This window comes from Echeneis naucrates, chromosome 2, assembly GCF_900963305.1.
Source record: "Echeneis naucrates chromosome 2, fEcheNa1.1, whole genome shotgun sequence".
NCBI lineage: Eukaryota > Metazoa > Chordata > Actinopteri > Carangiformes > Echeneidae > Echeneis > Echeneis naucrates.
Genome location: NC_042512.1, coordinates 14,662,269 through 14,672,052, shown reverse-complemented (window position 1 = coordinate 14,672,052; position 9,784 = coordinate 14,662,269).

Genomic DNA, 9,784 nt, shown 5'->3' with positions numbered 1-9,784 from the left:
CTGTTTGACTGTAAGACAGAGTTGGGGGAAAGTTTCAAAATAAGGTGTACACCTCGACTGAGGACACTTTTAAAGATGATAAAATGCATTTTACTTTCACAGTCAGTGCCGTACCTGTGCTCCTGCTGCTTCTCTAAACAGGAAGCTGGTCTGAATCTACTGCAGCGAACGTTAATTATCTCAACATTGTCTAATTTATCATCATTATTTTGTCTCTCTCTCCCTCTACCTTCATTCACAGCAAGTATCTTTGACCATAGGGACTTAGGTGATGCCCACAAATAGATGTAGAACAAATGAGGTTTATCAGTCATGATCAAATCGATTTGATAAATGAGGCCCCAGATCTCTTTGAGCGCCTCTCTGCTACCTTAGCCCAGTGAGGCCAATACTGGCAATGGAGCAATACGTAGAAAAAGCAGCTGGTGTTTCTCTCTTACTTTGTGGCCTCTTCCCTACTCTCAGTATCGTGGTTGAGCAAGTCACCACGGAAATCCCAATCAATCAACGTGTTGACTCTTAAATCACCCTTAGACAAGCTGATCAACCGCTGTCTTTCACAGACTAGCAAAGGGCTGTGTTATTGTCAGCGTGCGAGGAGTGTGAGGAGTTTTAAAGGGCTGATCCATCACTTTTTGTTTTTCTTTTTTGCATGGCTGCTGCTAATAAAGTGCACATTGACATGAGGACAGGTCACGCAGGGATTAGGAAGGGATTAAACTCCCATATTTAGCTAGAGATTGGACAGAAAACTAGATCTGTCCAATACTAAAACCTGATATCATGAGCAACTGGTGATGCACAAAAAAAAAGAAGAAAAAAAAAGCTAAGGACGCCAAATCTTACTATTTTCTGTCCTCCATCCTGGCTGCCACTGAGGATCGGTTACAGACAGATTGGAGTTTCACTTCATCTCCAAATTGTTCTTGGCTGTGAAAATGTGGTATCAGTGCCTCCTCCCTTCCCCATTAAAAGCTTGACCTCACCCTGCCTCAAATCACCAAATGACCATTTTTCTCTTCACACACATCCACACATACACGCACACACACACACACACACACACACACATATATATAAATATATATATATATATATATATATATGTAAAACAGCATCAGAGTGGGATGTCACATATCCAGTGGATTTTCAAGACACAGTTCTTAACCTCTCCCCGTTTTCTTGCCCCCTTCCCTTCCCCATTTGCATAATATTCTGGTGTGATATGTTGTTTTGTTCTTCTTTCTGACAAACTGTGTTGACAAGAACTACATACCCTTGAAGACAGCAGCGGATGTAACAGGCCCACACTTTGTGCTCCATCCCCCCAATTTCTAGCTGATCTGAGTCCTGTGGATCTATGCAGTAGAACCCCACCCCTGAGTTTCCCCCAACCACCACACTACCCCCTTGTCCTTTCTGTTGTAAATATGTCCTGAGGATGTGGGATCCCATAATGGCCACCTCCCTTCACCCCACCTCCCCAAACCCCCCCACTGTTGGAATCTCAGTGTTTTCTGTTTGCCTCCTTGGTTTTAGTCTGTTTTTTGAGATTTTTGCCGCATTTTTCTTTTGTCTAATGCAGTGGTGTGAGTTGATGAATAGGACTAAGTTGGATGTAAAAAAGATGAGAGAAAGAGGTCTTAGGAAAAATATACAAAAAAATGAAGCTTGAAACGAGAAAAGGGTTCAAATATAGAGAAAAAATTATGATAAAGTTGTCATATTGTCATACTAGAGATGCTTTAGTTTGCTAATTTACTTTCTTTTTTTTCTACAAAAACTTGATGATGAATTATTTATAAAATGCGTCCCACGAGTCATGATCTTTTTTGGACGGAAAACAAATACATTTATTAACATTTTGTTCAAAAGAAAATAAATATAAATTATGTTAAACATTACTGGTGTATTTTTTTCACTGAGCTTGTCATGGAAAAGTTGTTCGCCACGATTCGTTAGGCATTTTTAAATCGACTGGTTTGCAGTAACATGATTGGCTGTAAGGTTAGTCGTTAAAAGTAAGACTTTCCATAATATGGAAAAAATTATATAGAAGCAGACATTTGTAAATAAAAATGTCTTGTGAAAATTTTAGCCCTTTATGAAATAATGTTGACAATCATTCCAGTTCATATGTTCAGCCTACACACATATTTATTCAAGTGTTTGTGTGTAAAAAAAGAATATGAAGCAGCTGGAGCCACTTAAATCCAGCAGAGGGCAGCACAACATCACATCAAATATCGACGTAAGCTCATCAATGTGATCCAGTGTTTGCTTGCAGGCCTTTTAAATCCAGCAGAGGGCAGCACAACATCACATCTAATTTCAAAGTAAACAAATCCACGTGATCCAGTGTTTGCTTACAGGCTTTTTAAACTGTTTTGATTTGATCTCTAAGTAAATACAGATTTTTACTATCAACTCATTGAATAATCTGTTGCATTCACTACTTCTCACAGTGCTGGTGCACATTTGGTTGGTCAGGGCTGCCTCACTGTAACAGAGGTCTGGGGCCTTTTAATTTAAAGGGGTTTGCATTTTGACATCGTTTTAAAAAAAGAAGCAGCACTAACATGGTATTAAATACAGAAAGAAGGAGAAGTACCAGCAGAAGAAGAAAATTAAGAAGAAGAAGAAGCATGCTGTTATTCTATCAGAAGAAGAAGAAGAAGAAGTAGAAGAAGAAAACTAAGAACCAACAGAAGAAGAAGAAGACAGAAGAAAAGCAGAAGAAGAGGAAAATTAAGAAGAAGAAGAAGAAAATGAGGAGGAAGAAGATGATCCCGTTGCTCTTTCTGTCACCACCGGACTTCACACAACTATATTTAGATGTTGAAGTACCTTTTTCTTCTGATGGACTGATGATGAGAGTCACCCACCTTCTGTTAAGGTAAGGACTCGTCGGGTTTTGTAATTTTAAGTGTTTCTGTGAAAAACTGACCGCAGTGATCAAACTTGGAGTCTCCCTCCCCAATGCTAATGCTAATGCTAATTTGCTGCTAAGCAGCCAGCTCTCAAGCAAGTGTGCCTCCCAGTTTGCAAATTAACAAACATTAACACAAAATCAAGTAAAAGTGCAGCGCTGACACAGTCCTTTTCTGTTCACTTTAGTTTTTTAGTAAGCTTGTCCATCTGTATGCCTCCGAGTGGTAAAGCCATAGAAAGTGGTTATTTTTCAGGGATGGTTAAACAAATTAAAACGTACATTTTTGAGGGAAAGCTGATGTGTCTGGGGAAAGAGAAACCACAACGATTGCTTGAAAATCCAATTGAATGGTAAGATTTTAAAAGATGCCACTGCTTATGTGCATCGATAAGCCTCCATCTGTCTGGACTTTGAGCAAATAAATTAGCTTTTTGAAGCAGGTTTAAAAAAAAAAAAAGCTCACCTGTGAACATCTGTTTCCCTCAACATCTACAAAGGTCACCAAGCTTAGATGTGTGTGTAAAAGGAGAAAATTTTATTTATAGATAATACATATTGCACAGCGTTTGAGGCAATGGACGGTGAAAAAGCACATTGCTCCAATACTAGGCGATGTCAGAGGATTATTTATAGCTGCAGAGTGCAATGGAAATCCACCTGTAAGTCCTTTTAATACATTTGGTATTAAGTACATTTCAGGGAGCACAACATTGCTCATCATAGGTCGCTTTTTCAATGCCTTGAAATTGATTTTCAAATGGATGAAGTGAGTTCAGTGCTGTGACATCCATATTTTTAAGAGCCTGGATGCTGAGCCAAAGGTAAATGTGGTCATAAAATGGATTGATAGCATCAGCTGTCCTCAACACTGTTTTTAAGGATACACTCTACAGGCTAGTGTGGAAAAATGAATCCCATTCAGATCGTTGCTGATATTGTGATTTCGTTTTTACGTTTAGTTGACAGGGAAAACAAATTGACTCATAAAATATTTTTCAATCTTGTACCAGGGAAATGTGTCAATTTGCTTCTGGAGAAAATTATCTGCAAGCTGAGGCGTCTCTGTAGCACCCCTACCAACGTTTATGGTGGTAAAAATGTTGTGTAATATTTTCTCTATTCCTAAAAATATTTTGGCGTTTGAGTTTGGATATTGCACTTGGGGGTGATGTTATTTCGATTATATAATTAACTGTGCAGCTCTGATTCATACCAAAGGGGAAAAAAAAACAAAAACGCAAATTTTACATGTTGTAAACCCAAATCCAGATACTGATACGAATTTTTTTTTTCCCCTCTTTCTTTTTATTTATCATGAAACACAATCAAAAAACATATGTGTGTACATAAAACACCATTGTTGAGCTCAAACAGCCCAGACTGTGTTCATGCTATCATGCTGAAAGTGACTTGCCAGCATCCCTCCCACATCATGTCCTGTACTTTCCTCTCCTCGTCTGAGTTTATTTATTGAACAATCTGGCATCCGACTGGTCCAAAACACTCGACACCTCGGCTACCATTACTGAACACACCATCCATCCTACATCAAAGGCCACTGCTGCAACTGCAACAGCAGCAGCATTAAGTTGTAGGGATGACAAAAACCTCCTGGCAGGCTGCATTTGTTGCTGCGATTGTTGCCTGAGGGAGAACAGCTGGGATTACTCAAGTGTATTTTTTTGTTTGTGGAGTTAGGCAGTATGCCACAAAGTGAAATAGAATAATGTATTTTCATGAGCCTTTTTGAGGAAAATGTTAATGCAAGGTAATGTGTACACATGCGTACCCATATTTACTGCTGAAGTCCAGTGCCTCTGCAGTCTCACGTCGTTCCCTTTGTGTTACACGTGTCACTACCCATCTGTCTTCTGTTCTTCATCGAACAAGCTCCTGCAGCCTTTGTGTTTTTCGTTTGAGGCTGAAACAGCCACTGCATCTTGTAGAAATACATGAAATTTTAATGCTGTAATATGAAGTTGAGTTTTTGTCCTTACTTTTGATAAATAGACATTTATACTTGCAGGTAGAAACGGTATAGAAGCAAATGAGGGCCAAAATAATCAGAATCTTTGGCTGATTGACTGGGGAATTTAATCACTTAAACTTGATATCAATCTTTAGTCGCTGATTTTTCTTTGGCCTCTAAGGGGCAGCAGAATCAAACTTAAAACATGTTAAAAAAACAAATGGCACACTCATTTTATGGGTACCTGATGAATGGAAGTCCAATTACGCATAGCTGTAATTCATTAGTCTTGGACCTCTGTTGTTGCTGCTGTAGTTGTTTGGCTCAGTTTTATACTTTCAGGTTTTTCTTCAATGCCATGCATTTCGGCATTTAATGTTTCCAACTCATTATGTTGTTGAAATAAGTCATGGTTGTCAGCTCGTCTTAATGCCTGCAGGGAGAGTCACTGTAATCACATAATAAGTAGTGATTGGATTTTATTTGTAGTGAGTTTTGTCATTGATGAGGGAGAACACAACTGGAAAGTGACAAAGTTAAGCCCTTTTTGTCTGGAAGAGAAGGCTTAAAGAAGAACGATTATCTGCTTGCATGTTTTATTAAGAGGCTTTTCATTGGTTAGCAGTGAATGGACACTACATGAGCGTATTTTGATAGAGTCCAGCTACAAATGTGCTCCTTTGGGTTGTTGGCACAGGCTGCTGAGGATAACTGATCTCTCTAATGCTCCATGCAATAAGCTGACGCTATGAGAGGTGAGTAATGTAGGAAGAACATAAACTCATCTCCCCCCCTTTTTTTTTTTTTTTCTGTGTCCAAGCATCTGCAACAATTCACAGTTGCCAGATGGCTTGTGATAAGTTCCCCAATTCACCAGACATATAGCAGATATTACTTTTTTTCGAGCTCTTCCTCCAGTATATTTTCAGCTTTTTGCTTTTATTTTCTGAAAGCAAAACTGTCTCTCCACAGAACATGTTTGAGACAACAGGATGAACACGTCTGATGACAGCGAGAGGCACGAACGGATGAGATGATGCCATGTCACCAAGTCATCTGTGCAGCAGGTTATTTTGGCCTTACTTGGCTGCCATAATTAAACCAAAGGAAATGAAGAGCTGCAATGGCCTGGTATGTAGGATTTTCGTAGCAATTTCAGCAATGTCTATCTAATGGTGTGAGTCAGTATTTAGTTTAACTGAAACTGCTATCTTTTCCTTCACACAAACAAATGGAAATCTAACCAAGCCATGGCCCATATGATAGTGACTATAACGACCAAGGTCTGGTATGCTGCCATCAGGGCGCTATTTCAAGAAATGATCAGACGGAGGAGGAAAAAAAACTCAGTCTGGTTGTGGAGGTTGGATGCTGGTTGCGACACCCATGACTCTTCATTTGCGTGACTCTCAAAAATTCTGCCATGGACAAATAATTAAGCTCTTTGCCCTTTAGTTTAATGAACGCCAATATTATCATACATTTACTCCCACTTGAGGAAAGCGAATCTCAACATTAATTAGAACAACGCAATTACAATCAAGACGCTCAGGAGCGGGTTATAAAGGTCAGTCACAGGGTGTTAGATCACCTGCCGCAGAAAGAAGGATGTCTTGTTCATTTGTTGTGGTGATGAATGTGGTGGTAATTTAATTTTCAGCAGACAGGATACACTGTTCGGTTGTTCAAAAACACCACTTACACAAGGATAGTTCTATATTCCTTCTGTTTGTTTTCCATATTGGTTGTGTGTTTGCATATCTGCATGTGTTACAGGCTCAGAATGAGAGCAGCAATGCTAATTTGAATGTTTGGTCACATGGTTAACAGTTTTCAAAATCGTATACGCGACAGATTTTCTCATAACACAGTATGGTGGCCAGAATTGAAATTTTTTTTTGGGTACCTCCTAATAAAAGCCCTTTAACCCTCTTTCCACTGCTGGTTGAATTTGTCTTTGTGACAGAACGCAGACAGAGAGAGTAAAGCTTGCACTGCTTGCTGCCGTGCAAACTGAAAAATGTCAGTTTCATTATTCCTGGGTTGGTGCTCATGTAATGTGTGGTTGTGTTTTCATTGCTGTAGCTTGGTCTTTGGCTCACTCTCACTATAGTGCTGTAGCTTTGGACCGGACAGGCAACAGTTTTGTTAAAAGCATGTGTCCTCTTGACAGTCATTACAGGAAGAGAAGAGACAGCACTGTTATCAGAGCTGGAGCTGTCAGACTCATTGACTTCAGTGTGAGTGCTGATGGTTTCCTTTTTTCTTGCCAACAACAGCCAGGTCTTTTTTTTTTTTTTGACCAGTGGAAAAAACATATTTCCTCTTTTGCTCTCTCACTGCTGCAGTGATATGCTAATTTAGTAAATCCTATTTTTTTTTTATACAGCTTCCTGAAGACGTAGAAAAAAACTATTCACATTATCATTTAGTGTTGAGTGAATGGACTGCAGCTCTGATGTTGCTCTGTATTTGTATCAATAATTCATGTGTACAGAAGTCTCTGACTTTGTCGCTTTCACAATTAGTATCATAAATCTCCATCATTTCTTTCAGTATGTCTACAAACACAAATGTGGCCAAATCACTGTTTAAAGTCATCAGTCTCCTTGATAAGTTTGCAGGAAATGGTTGTTTGTTGCTAAAATCCACATTGACATTAGAAAGAAAGAGATGTTTCTTTCTCATTAACCTTCATGAATGTGGATGTGAAGCCTACTGTGCTGAGATGGGGGATAATGAATTTCGGTTGATAGGGTTCAGGTTCTTTCAACCCACTAAGACGGCAAAAGGAGATTGGAAAAAATAGAAACGTCTATAAAAATGTCTTAAATAAATAGAAATCAAAAGTTCAACGATCAGTTTGAAATGCAGGATTTGTGTTTTCGATAGAGATAGAGGAAAAACACAAATGCATGTGTTGGTCCTTTAGAAACTAATGCTGCAAGGCGAGTGTGATGGCGTGTTGGGCAGCACGACGGTGGTGTTCAAACTGGAGGGCACGGGGAGATTAGACACTTAAAACGCACAGCACCTTCTCATATTGATTATAATCAGGAGAGGGCTGGAGAGCAGGAGTGTTTGCTGTTGAAAGACAAGTACAGAAAAGCCCCCAACTGCATGTAAAAACAAAGCCCTTCTGTTTCCTCGAGTTGTGAATTACAGCTTCTTCAGATGTGTTTGAATTCAACCGTGTGTACATTTCGTTAAATCCCTCATTTCTTTTATGTAGCCATGACATTTTCTCCAGATAACTGCTGGTGGGGAAATTACGCATTAGTCTCGAAATAATTTCAATTTCCTTCCCACGCTAAAATTAATATGACTCATCAATCTTGAGGTCTTTATCCTTGAGGCAGATGGAGCAAATTGGTCCAAAACAGTGAAATAATCGCTGCACTCTTTTGTGCCACTGTCAAATGGCTCGTAGTTTCTCTTCATAATCGTTATATAATGGAGAATGATGGTATTTTATAGGCATCATAGAAGTACATTAAGCAAAATCTGTTCATAATGACATTATTTTACTGGGTCTTCAGCACACTGAACCATTCAGAAATAGGATTAGCTGCTGTCAAAAACACAAGTTATCCTTTTTTTGTTTATCAGTGATGAAATCAAATATTACTAAGCAACATTTGTAGACAATCTGTCATCTGACACGAGGAGGAGGCACTTGCACCTTTTCAGTATCAGTACATACACCACTGTCGCTAAACTAGGTTCAGTTTACTTCATGGCAGCTTCAGATTCTCTCTGAAGACACTCTCATGAATAAATCAGTGTTAAAATACATGAAGAGGAATCAGATTAAGTCATCGCACAGCCGTGCTGCATCAGGACGTCATGGTTTTCTGAAGTCCTCTGTGAATAACTGGCTTGAAGTCCCTTGGCGACAAAGCATGCAGAGGTGTAATGGAGGACAGAAAATGAAACAAGCTTAACAACTGTGTAAAAAGTCAATTTGCAGTACGAATAAACTGTAAATAGTCTCTTTCTGGGTTAGATGATCATGGGACCACTGTGTTAGTGAAGCAGGGATTCTGTGCTCTCTTTCGGCTGTACTACAGAAATATGAGCAGCCTCTTAAACAAGCAAACTGGCAACATAGAGAGAAAGTTGATGGAGTTTAAGGCTTAGCAAACTTTCAGTTGAAATGACTTTCTTTGAGTGGAATGTAATTTAATTAGTGGCTTATTTCCATATACGACCTATTCTTTGGTATGGCTAAATTCAGGGGAAATAGTCTTTGAAAAGCCAGCTCCTTCTTGAAGGATTGAACTTTTGATCTGTCAGGATTTCCAAATACTCTGTTGAAGGGCAGAGGCCTTTTAATGGTGCCGCTTGCTCTGAAATAAACAGCAATGAGATGGCTTGAAGCTAAAAAGAGAAGAGAAATGACATCAAGAACAGTCATTCATTACTTTGAGATGGTGAAGTCCTGAATCTTCTGTAATAGAGTTTAAACTGCAAGTGACACGGTGCTGATTGAGATGTATGAGCTTCAGTGTTGTGAGAAAATTATTGCCCTTTATGAGCAATAACTCTGCCTGACAGCACGTTTTACTTCATTGCAAGAGCTTTTGCATGGTTTGGCTCACAATGAAATGGCTGTAATCCATCTGTTATTTGGCAGTTTACATCTCAAACATTTAATCTGAAAATACAGTAGCCAAATAATCCCTTATCATGGCGAATTTAATTTAATGATCATGATCAAGGAAGTGCAAGATCACCATCTGTCTTGAGTCTTTCCTTATAACTCTTCCTTTTTCAAACCAGCTATAAATTTTGATACTGACTAAAGATAAATACCAGTGTCTACCTGTTTATTTAGCCTTGTCCAACAACAACGCATGCCCCCAAATTAGTGGGCTTGAGGT